Here is a 12,524-nt window from a genome sequence, read left to right as displayed (position 1 = left end):
CCACTTACACCTGGACCAAGCAATAACTTTTATGGGTAGAGATTGGCTGGTGATCACAGATGCTTATTCCAAGTATCCATGCATTCATCCTACTTCCTCCATGTCCTCCAAAACCACTTTAAATCTGCTTGAAGAAGACTTTGCGCACTTCAGATTTCCTCACACACTGGTCACCGATAACGCACCAACTTTTACGTCTGAGGAGTTCCAGAGCTGGTGCAAAGAACGTGGGATCACACACCTGACAGGGGCACCTTACCACCCAGCTACCAACGGAGCAGCGGAACGTTTGGTGCAGACCTTCAAACAAGCTTTGAGGAAGTGTTCTCTTCCGCCGACACGAGCACTTCAGTACCGGAGGATTCTGCAGTACCGGAGAACACCGACATCCTGTGGATTCTCTCCAAGTGAACTTTTGAATCACCGGCAGATACGAACAAGGATTGATTCTCTGCTGCCATCACCAGCACACATTGCTCAAAGCAAACAGTCTAAGGAAGCATATAAGTCTCAGGTGACTCCAGGCTTGGCTGATGTCGCTAAAGTTACCAGGCAGTACAAGGCCGGAGATCCTGTGTATGCACTATACTATGGACCTTGCCGAGACAAAGATCCCCGATGGGTACCAGCAATCATTAAGAAGTCATTGGGTACTCCCTGCTTTAACGTCAGGGTCATACCTCATGGCCCGATGTGGAGACGACACTGGGAACAGCTGCGACCGCGGTACACAACTGAGGAAGACAATGAACCTGGTGATGCAGAAGACACTGTATTTGAATTTGCAACAGATCACCCGATGGAGATCTCGGAAACTGTGCCACTAACTCAAAGATAAACCAGACCCAAGACCATGTTACCTGTTCTGGAATATGGACCAGACAACCCAAGACGGTCCAAGAGAACCCGTAAAACCCAAGAGAGACTTTGCTGTTGATACTTCTTGTGTAGCATCAATTTCAGTGGGGAGATGTTATATGGACTGTTAGATTTGTTTGTTGTTCGTCTGAAGTCCCATATTTCAATGTTGTTCGTCTGAGGTCCCTGTTTCGCTGTTGTTTTGTGTGACTGTCGAGGTCAAATGTTATTGATATATATATGGCAAGGACAACATTCTTGTTTCTTGATAACGAACATTTGGTGATTGCGTTCTTTGTTTATAGTTAATAAATAAATGTGATAACTAAATAGTACAACTCGTTGTGTTTTCTCTGCGAGTCCCCCGAGAGGAATACAACAAATTCTTTTGGGGTTGATGAAAAAAGTACCACTTGATCACTTGGATTGATGTAATCAACTAGTTCCTTCCTCACAGAATTTCAGGTCTTGTACCAACAGTAAAAAGGATTATTATTATTATTGTTATTAAGATGGTGAGCTGGCAGAACTGTTAGCATGCCAGGCATAATGCTTAGTGATATTTTGATTGTCTTTACATTCTGAACTCAAATTCCACTGAGGTCAACCTTGGCTTTCATTCTTATGATATTGATAAAATAAGTACCAGTCAAGTTCTGAAGCTGATGTAATTGACTTTCTCCTTCCCTCACTAATTGCTAGTCCTGTGCCAAAATTTGAACCCTAAGGAGTGAACTGGCTGAATTGTTAATACACCAAACAAAATGCTTAGGGCAATTCTTTTGGTTATTTACATTCTGTGTTTAAATCCCACTGAGATCGACTTTGCCTTTCATACTTACAGGGTTGATTAAAGAAGCACCATTCAAGTACTGGGGTAGACTTAACTGATTTACATTTATCCTCTCCTCTAAAATAGCTGGCCTTATGCCAAAATTTGAAACCTTTTATGGTGGAGAGCTGACAGAATGGTTAGCATGCCAGAAAAATTGCTTAGGAGCATTTCATCCATCTTTATGTTCTGAGTTTAAATTCTGCTGAGGTCAAATTTGCTTTTCATCTTTCAGGGCTGATAAAATAAGTACTAGTCAAGTACTGAAGTTGATGTAATCTACTGGCTCCCCCAAACTCCCTGAAAATTTCAGGCCTTGTGTAGAAAGCATTATTACTATTATTATTATTATTATGATCATTATTAATTTTCATCCTTTCAGGGTTGATAAAGTAAATACCAGTCAAGCACTGGACTCAACATAATCGACTTACCCTCTCCCCAAAATTGCTGGCCTTGTGCCAAAATTATCATCATCATCACCATCATCATTATTATTAAGGTGGCGAACTGGTAGAATCATTAGCATGCTGAGCAAAATGCTCAGCAACATTTTATCTATCTTTATGTTCTGAGTTTATACTCTGCCGAGGTTGACTTTGCCTTTCATTCTTTCAGGGTCGATGAAAAAAGTACCAGTGAAACACTGGGGTCGATGTAATCGACTAGTCCCCTCTTACCAAATTTCAGGCATCATGCCTATAGTAGAAAGGATTATTATTATTATTAATAAGGCGACAAATTGGCAGAATCGTTAGCATGCTGGGAAAATGCTTAGCAGCATTTCGTCCATTTTTATGTTCTGAGTTCAAATTCTGTTGAGGTTGACTTTGCCTTTCATCTTTTCAGGGTCGAGGAAAAAAGTACCAGTCAAGCACTTGGGTTGATATAATCAACAATACACCTCCCCACAAAATGTCAAACCTTGTGTGCCTATAGTAGGAAGGCTTATTATCATCATCATCATCATCATCGTCGTCATCATTATTGCTGTTGTTGTTGTTGTTATTGTTATTATATTTCTGATTGGAAGGCTAGAATGTCTGTGGAAGCTTGACAGATATTTTTGTTATCAAAACTACTGTTTTGGTTTACATTAGTGTTTAAAAGGGAGCATAAGAACTAAATATTTGGGCCTTGTGCTTAAATATAAGTATATGCAAAATGTTTACATGTTTGCAAATGAAAAATGACATGGAAGGGAATAACTTTCTAACACAAAACAAATCAGTTTGTGACAGCAGGAAAAGTCATGAAAATGTAATTTTTGCTGACACAAATAACAATTTGAGGACCACAGTCTTTATGGACAGCAATAAAATTAACTGCAAAGAACAAAGAAGTATTACGACAGAGAAAAATGATACAATGGAATACACACACTCACTCGATAGTAACTGCCAACTCCCTAAACAGAAATAGTGTGGAAAATACCATGATAACTGATACCAGCACAGAAAATAACAACTCGAACAACATGGAGTTGAGAAGCTTAACAGAAAACAATAATAGAATGAATAATGACAACAAAAACATCAAGAATACAACCAATACCAACACCAGTAACAGAGAGGTGGGTGTATTTGGAAGTAACAATATCAGTAACAACATGAACAATTCCACCACCACCACCAACACCACCATCAACAGTGATAGCAGAACAAGTACTTTTGCAGCAACAGCTGTGAAATGCCAACAAAAGTACTATGAGATGTTAGCCCTGGTCCACAAACTCATCAAAAGAGAAAAAACCTGGGTAAACCTTGCGATCCCAGCTGAAGTGGAGGTAGAAACTGAGAAGAGGACAGTAAAGTATAAGTGCGTCTCAGTGCAGTCTCGGGGAGCAGAACAACCCTCCCACCTTCAAGTAGGAGATGGCACTGAGATCAATCTAAGAGGATGTTGAATTCATCCAAAGGGCCCAAAGTTTTGGTACCATCTTGGTCCTTTTTAAAACAGAAGAGCTGGTCATGAAGCATTTGGTGGGACCCCGTAAAACTGACCAGCTTATAATGTACCCATCCTACATGGGCAGAAGAACAATAAAAGTTTGAATCCCTGGAATAACATCAGGTATCAACATATGGTGGCTCATGGGATGCGTGATCGCAGAGGGCAGTAATACCCTTTTCCTAAAAGTCCAATGGACACAAAGAGAAGACTGGGTTGGGATGGATTTGGAAATGCTAATCCAAATAAAACCACAAGACTTGGAGAACATCCCAGACCATGTCTACCTCAAGGACAGGACAAAATTACCTTTGATCACCGAGGGCAGAAGGCCTCATTGCTTCGCTTGTGGTGAAGCAACACACTTACAAGCATGCTGCCCTCAGTGAAAAGGTACATGGATCTGTGGACCTCTGTTGACACCAACACCAAGGCTGGGAAAACAAAAGACAGCACCAGCTGTAGAAAGATCAACACCAACAACAGGGAAAGCAGCAAAAATAGCAACAGTGGTGGTGGTGGTGGCAAGCATAACAACAGCACCAGCAGGAAAAACTGCTGGAGAGGTCAACCACAAAAACCAACTCTTTGTAACCAAGCTCAATGACCCCCCACTCTCACAAACAAACATGCAGTAAAAGATAAACATACAAATACGAATTCACTTCCACACAGAGAGGAGGAGGTTGCAACAGACACTGGTTCTAACACATTGAAAAGTGATGATGAGGAGGAACAGAGTAAATGAAAGAAACTGAAAAGAAGTCACAGAGATGAGACATCTTGTCCTGCACCAAAACAAGATAACAAAGAAACTACACACACACCCACAACAAACACAGGCACTCAGACAACCCCTGCAGCACCACAATCATTAACTAAAGCACCACAAGCACCAAAAAACCCCACTGCAGACAGAAAAAATCTCAAAAGGAAACTCACACCACAAACACAAGAACAGCAAAAAACAACGATGCTGGCAGCTAACTCTGTGTTAGTAAGGAGAGCCAAAAAAAAAAACTGATGGCCCTCTTAACAAAGGACTTAATGATGGTGAGGATGGATTTGGACACTTTCCAAACAATTAGGGATGCCTTTCCAGACAATGTAGGGATCCCTCAAGTAATTGCCAATGCAAGGCTTCTACAAGGGTTCCCAAAGGAGCCCAATGAAGAAATGGAGGTGGGACTACCTGATCTCCAACAGTACCAGGAGGGTAAGTAACACTCTTCATCTTTCTTTCCTTCCTTTTAGGCCAATATGGCAGTGCTAAGAGTAGGTTGCATAAATGTACGTGGTGTGGGATCATCCTAGAAGCAAGGTCGCTTGCTCAGTGACCTCAGGTGGCTGAATTTGGATATAATAGCCATTAGTGAGATCAGGATCACGGACACATGCATCTTAGCACCTATTTTTGACAATTTTGAGATCTCTTAGTTGACCAGGAATGTGGGATGGGGTGGTGGTGTTGTTCAGAAAAGGCCTGGATCCTGAGATACGGTTGGTCTTCCTGGACTCAGAAGGTAAGTCAATGGTCCTGTACATGAACCATAATCAAGGCAGTGCTTTCAGACTGATCACTGTGTATGCTCCAACTGGATTGGGGCAGCTGGACTTCTTCAGATGTTTGGAGGTCTTTCTAGGGACACATCGCTCTTTAATGTTAGTGGGTGACTGGAACGCCATTTTTGATGCACGTGTGGATTGGGTGGGGCTAGTGGATTGGAAAGAAGAGTGCACAAGCTTTGAAAACCTGCTCAGTCATTTCTAACAGGCTGACAGATTCAGACTGGATTACCCAAATGCCCCATTGTGGACATGGGCAAACAGCATTGGGTCATCCAGATCATGTCTAGGATATTTTGTAGGCCAGCATAGGTTGTCCACAATTCGAACTCATCAGCTTTACAGACCACAAATTTGTGATCTGTACAGTTGATCTAGATAGGCTTCATAGGCATGGGCAAAATTCCACTAAGCATTTTGCCCAGCATGCTAATGATTCTATCAGCTCATCACCCTACAATTTTTTAATAGTAATATTTGTTATGTAATGTTCATGTTATTTCTTATTTAAAATGCTGAAAATTATCTATTCTAACAAATGATGACAATTAATAATTTTCAACAATCTCAGTAATGTAAACAATTGTCAAGATATTTGCCATTTTGTTTGTATTGTGGAAATAATCAATGTTGCAGACAACTGATTGGTACATCACAAATATAGAATTCTACCTTTTGAAAAAAATTTCAAGAAAATGAAAGTTTTTAACCTAATATATGCAAAATGACTTCTTCAGATATATTATTGCTAGTTTTGGAAGAACCAGTCATCAATTCTGTAGAAAACTGAGGTAAATTTAGATGAACTGATGTAAAATATTACTAATAGTTATAGCATTATGTATGACATTAAATTGTCATTTCCTGTTTATTTATATTGATAATTGTAGAAATTTTAAATACCCATAAAAATATATAATTTTTAATACTTTCTTAAAATATTTTTTTAATTTCTGTCCTTTTGCATATTTTTCATTTTGAATTTGAGGATGATGGACATACTGTTGAAATATTGTTTAATTCAATAAACAGAGACAAGGTCAGTTTATTACATAACACATCATATACTTCTTATTGCAAATAATTTTTATTATTACTATGTTTAAGGTGGTGAGCTGGCAGAATCATCAGCACACCGGGCAAAATGCTTAGCAGCATCTCATCCGTCATTACATTCTGAGTTCAAATTCCACCAGGGTCAACTTTGCCTTTCATCCTTTCAGGGTTGATAAAATAAAGACAAGTGGAGCACTGGGGTCGATGTAATCAACAAGTCCCCTCCTCAAAAATTTCAGGCCTTGTACCTATAGCAGAAAGTATTATTATTTTTATGCTTAGGATGATGAGCTGTCAGAAGCGTTAGCACGCTGGGCAAAATGCTTAGCAGCATTTCGTTTGTCTTTATATTCTGAGTTCAAATGCTACCAGTGTCAACTTTGGCTTTTATCCTTTCAGGATTGATAAAATAAGTACCAGTTGAACACTGGTACTTATGTAATCAACTTACCCCTCCCCTATAATTGCTGACCTTGTGCCAAAACTTGAAACCATTATCATTATTATGCTTAGATACCACTTTGCTTAATAGAAGCTGTTGCAGTTTAATCCAGAGACCTCAAGACACAGTCAGCTAAACTTCTTACTGTAGGTGTTATTTATGGGTAACACTGTCATATGTGAGGCAAAGGAGATAAAATTCAAAGAATTAAGACTCCATTATTTACATTATTTACATTTGACGGATATTTGTCCTCATCTTGTTTGTTGTTAACACAACGTTTCGGCTGATATACCCTCCAGCCTTCATCAGGTGTCTTGGGGAAATTTCGAACCTGGGTTCTCATTCCTAACGATGTTACTATTATTATATTATTATTATTATTTTTATTATTAATCAGGTCGCTGCCGTGAATCGAACTCGGAATCTTGGGGTTAGTAGACCGCGCTCTTAACCACTACGCCATATGCCCACGGGCATATGGCGTAGTGGTTAAGAGCGCGGTCTACTAACCCCAAGATTCCGAGTTCGATTCACGGCAGCGACCTGATTAATAATAAAAATAATAATAATAATATAATAATAGTAACATCGTTAGGAATGAGAACCCAGGTTCGAAATTTCCCCAAGACACCTGATGAAGGCTGGAGGGTATATCAGCCGAAACGTTGTGTTAACAACAAACAAGATGAGGACAAATATCCGTCAAATGTAAATAATGTAAATAATTCCTCATCTCTTAAATATAGAACTGAATTAAGACTCCATTAAAAAACCGTAATATTTTTTTGATGACAATGTTTTCTGAGAATGTGGGCCATATCCATGAGAACAATTTTGTGTAGTTCTAAAGACTTTGGTCTTCCAAGTATCTGATCATATTATTGAAGAACACCATGTTTGGTATCATCCCCAAAACTCCAATATTTACTCGTACAGTGGTTGTTTTTAGATGCCACACTTTTTAAATGATTCAATCTGTTAGGTAACAGTTTAGGTAACACAGTTTAGGTTTTGTGCCAAGTGCACTAATGACCACAGGAATAATTGTTGTCTTAGTCTTCCACAATCTCTTTAACCTCTCTGGATAGACACTGGTATTTTTTTATTTGTTTGGTATCCACTTTGTTATCATATAGTATGGCAAAGTTTATGATCTTACACTGTTTTTTTATGTCCTCTATAATCATATTTGGTCTCCTTGCTTCAATAGTATGTTCAGTTTTTATGAAGAAATCCCATAAATTCATGTGATTCTTATTCTCTGTTACAGCTCCTGGTTTATGTTCATACTGCTTAGCTTATTTGTTATTTCAAAGCCACACACTTGGATAACACTCCAATGCACTCTTTTACATGCAGTCACTTATACTCTTTTTGAATTCATATAGTAAGCTACATGAATTCAAGAGATAGTTAATACTTTTGTTTCCTTTCCCACAGATTCTGGGTTTGCTCTCTGAGTTTTGTCAATCTTTGCCTTTATCAGATTTGTCATAATAGCTTATTCCTAAGTGACTATAATTAATGATTTTGTTTCTCATTTCAGGTTTGTGTCCATTATCCATAACTAGTGCTATTTACTTCCAGCATCCTTGGTTTGTTGCATGGATTGGCCATGTAATTTCATTTTTTTTTCCATGTACTTATTCTATAATTTTCCCCTCTGTTCTTGAATTCTCCTACTTTTTCAGTAATTATTGACCATCTTTAACCACCAATAGTATTTATTCCTACATACAACATAATTTTTCAATCCTAATATTGCATAGCTAATGGTGTCTTCCACATTTCATAATCCCCTGTCTCCTTCATTTCTTAGTAGGTAGAGACTGGTGATATTATTTTTAGGGTGGTGCACATTGTGTATAGTGGGAAGCTCCCTATATTATTTTTGTTGTTGTTGTTTTTGTTTGGTATCAGCAAGACATCCCTTTGAGTTTCTTGTAAATTTTAGCTGTGTTTAAGAAGTCTATGTTTAAAACTTTTGCTGTGTTGTTCCTAAAGTGATAAAGTTACTAAGACTTTATGCCCCTCAAGGTGGAATTTGTAAGCATTTATCTGAAAATTATCTATTTACAAAAATAAAAAAGAATCCAAAGCATTGTATTAAAACCTAAACAGAAAGCCAGAGAATGTTAGACAGTAACTGGAAGAACACTTTTAATACTTTCCCATCTTGAACCAAATTACTATCACCACCATTGCTGACAGAAATGAAAACAACAACAAGAACAATGAAAATGAGGACCATGAAGATACAAAAAAGCAATAGACTTGCCAGTGACACTAATACAATGATTACAATGATAACAGTGACCACCATCAGTATTAGCTCAATTAATAATGAAAATACCACAACAAACAAATCCACTGACAGTGGTTTGGCTGATAATTTCTTTATCTTTGCAGAACTTAAGAAATATGAAATACTTCCTCAGTGAAATTAGTTGCATGATATCTTTAAAACATACCACAAAATGTTCAGGATGATGCTCATTAGAAACTAGCATATACAGACATATACAACTGAGAAGCAGCAAAGTGGGTCAAATGTCACAGTGGCAAATATAAAAAAAGTAGCTCAAAGCTATCTTGGGCCAAAATATATACTGCTTGAAGAATAAGATTCAGCATGGTTGGGGTGAGATTTCCAACTGAAGAGGCGGCCAGGAAGCACTATGTAATACCCCTGCAAAGTGAGATATATTTTCAAGAAAGATTGGAAACAGATGATACTGTTTGTATGGTGGTAATGCTCCCTGATAACATTACCACCATACAAACAGATTACAGAAAACTTAAAGCAAACATAAAAATAGTTGTTCTATTCTAATTTTGGGGTGCTGATTTCAGACACAAAACCAGTTTTCACTCATCACCTCTAACTTTTGAGAAATACATTATTATGCTTTTGCGACAATTCACGTAACCATATATATGATCAATTTTTATTTTGTTTTCCAGATTTTTGTGATACAGACGATACATATCTTCACAATGGCTTCAGGCACTTCAAAACACCAAAGATGCATCAACAAGGCAAATTTATTCTGCTACATGTGTGAGGATTTCACAACAGTTGCACAGCACTGAACAATTACTTCCCTCCTGAGAACTGCTTACTTTCATTATTTTGACTATAAAATTGGAGATCAGGACAAATCCTGGGCCCCACACATTTGTTGTAAACCCTATGGTTTAACGGCAAGAAAGCAGCCTTCAACTTTGCTGCCCCGATGGTGTGAAGAGAGCCACAAAGCCATGCAGATGATTGTTATTTTTGTTGAACAAATATAACAGGTTTCAATGTTTCTTTTAGAAAAAAGATCAAATGTCCCAACCTTCCCTCAGCTATGAGACCTGTTCCCACTCAGATGATCTCCCTCTCCCTACACCCCCAGCAAATAAGGATCTTCTTTCATCAGATGAAGAAATGACTTCAGGCGAAGATTTTGCCAAATCGATCTCTTCTGAAGACAATATCTCTGTTTATTCAGGCGTAAGTGGCAATGAGCCCCACTGGATCATGCAGGAAGACCTGAATGACCTTGCCTGTAATTTGTATCTATTAAAGTAGCAGTCAGAGCTCCTGGCATCCTGGCTTAAGCAGTGGAACCTGGTCAAGGCAAATGTAAGGATCACCAGTTTCAGGATACGGAACCAGGACTTTGCTTCATTCTTTGACATGGAAAACAGGTTGTGCTACTACACAAATGTCTCTGGCTTGTTCACCTTCCTTGGTTTCCCACACAGTCCTTCAGACTGGTGCCTTTTCATTGACTCTTCCAAGTTAAGTCTGAAGGCTGTGCTTCTTGCACAATGGGAATAAATACCCCAGCATTCCCATTGCCTTCTCAGTCCATCTAAAAGAGTCGTATAACAATATGGAGCTCCTTTTGGAAGTTGTCAAGTATAACCAGTGCTAGTGGAGTCTCTGTGGGGACCTCAAGGACATTGGGCTCCTTATGGGTATGCAAGCAGGCTTCACAAAGTACTGTTGCTTTCTCTGTCTCTGGGACAGTTGGACTGTGTCCAAGCACTACAAGCAGAAGGACTGGGGATCTTGGAGCACTTTCGTACCTGGTGAACAGTGTCCAAGAAAATCCTCTGATTGACATGAACAAGGTGCTTCTTCCTCCTCTTCATATCAAGCTTGGTTTAATGAAGAATTTCATGCCTTCCAACACTTGTGCTCTCTGTTTCCAGCTCTGAGTTCTGCTAAGCTCAAGGAGAATATCTTTGTCGGACCTCAGATCCGAGAGGTGCTGAAAGATAAGGACTTTGAGGAGCTTCTTATCTTAAAGAAACTGAGAGCATTAGAAGCATTTAAGTCAAGCTGCTATGGCTTCCTTGGTAACACATGGGTACTAGATTACCAAGAGTGTATCGAGAAGTTGTTACAGTCTTATGAGGTTATGGGATGCTGAACGTCGCTCAAAATTCACTTTCTCCACTACCACCTCAACTCCTTCCCTCCAAAGCTCGGAGCAGTGAGTGATGAGCATGGAGAAAGGTTCCACCAAGATATTACTAAGATGGAGAGCAACTACCAAGGCAAGTGGAACCCCAGCATGATGGGGGACTTTTGCTGGATGCTCTTGCATGACTTCCCAGAGGCAATGTACACAAGATCATCCAAAAAATTCACTTCTAACTGTCTACTATACTATGATTTGTGTATATTGTATTATCCAAGTAATTTAGTTCCATCAATGTTCTCTATCTATGCTGTTTTTTTTTTCTGTAATATGCCTTTGTAACAGATGAAATAAATACATATTTTGAATCTATATGCAGTATAATTAAAATATGTAAAAGCTAAAAAACGAGGTGATAGAACAAACCTGTTCAGAAAATTGAATTCACCACATCAAAATTAGTAAAAAAAACATCTATTCACATCCTCACCTCAGAGCAAAAAAAAAATTTTTGTAAACCAATGTAATTATTGTGCAATGTCAAAACAAGGTAACACAAACTCACACACACACACGCATGTGCACATACACACACACACACACTCACAGACAGACACACACACACACACAAGGCTTCTTCAGTTGCCATGAGCTAAAGCAAAAGACACTTGCCCAAGGTGCCTTGCAGTGGAAATAAACCCTAAATCACATGATAGGGAAGCAAACTTCTTGATCACACATCACATACCCATTCCTGTATCTAATAAAAAAATTAATGTACTATCAATGAGATTATTCCATTTATACCAAACTTTAATAACTCACAACTGTTTTATTTGATATAGAGGACAAAACCAGCATATTGCAGGTCCACAAACTATAGAAGAAATGATGGTCAGCTCAGTGATGGAAAAATTGATCAAAATGGATCAAGAAAGTATGGAAACCATCACAGGCCTAACCAACCTGCCAAGTAGCTTACAAATGATTGTGGGGTTGACGAAAGAAAATCAGGTTTCACTTATGTGGTGGCTTTCTGTCTACAGTAAAGGTGGTAAGCAGGAAGACTACCTCCCTGCTACTAACACCATTACCACAGTAGCAATTACAGTGACAGAAACAACACCAACAGTGCAAACAACAACAACAGCATTAGAAAGCCCCCACTTACCAAGCAACAACAGAACACTATGACAAACATACCCAAGGCAGTCTTCTACCTGCTTCAGATCACTCAAACATGTTGTGTAGTGAAGGTGACAGGGAAGAGCTCAAATGCAGGTGGTCAACAGAAAAAGGAAAATCAAGCTAACAAAAATGTTGAGATAGTAACATTACACCAACACTATCAACACCTTCATTATCATCATTCTACCATCTCCATCGTAAACACAACCAT

At 38.7% G+C, this 12,524-nt stretch overlaps 1 long non-coding RNA gene across 1 annotated transcript; it reads left to right on the top strand.

The window, feature by feature from the left end:
• Positions 1-21: 21 nt before the first annotated feature.
• On the top strand, positions 22-11,906 carry LOC128248717 (uncharacterized). The gene is made up of 3 exons (XR_008264883.1): positions 22-4,856; positions 6,195-6,245; positions 9,672-11,906. It is a non-coding gene; the product is annotated as an uncharacterized LOC128248717 (long non-coding RNA).
• The last annotated feature ends 618 nt before the right edge of the window (positions 11,907-12,524 follow it).

Source organism: Octopus bimaculoides, chromosome 9 (genome assembly GCF_001194135.2).
Source record: "Octopus bimaculoides isolate UCB-OBI-ISO-001 chromosome 9, ASM119413v2, whole genome shotgun sequence".
NCBI lineage: Eukaryota > Metazoa > Mollusca > Cephalopoda > Octopoda > Octopodidae > Octopus > Octopus bimaculoides.
The sequence above is the reverse complement of the archived record's forward strand: the minus strand, read 5'-3'. Positions and strand labels throughout refer to the sequence as shown.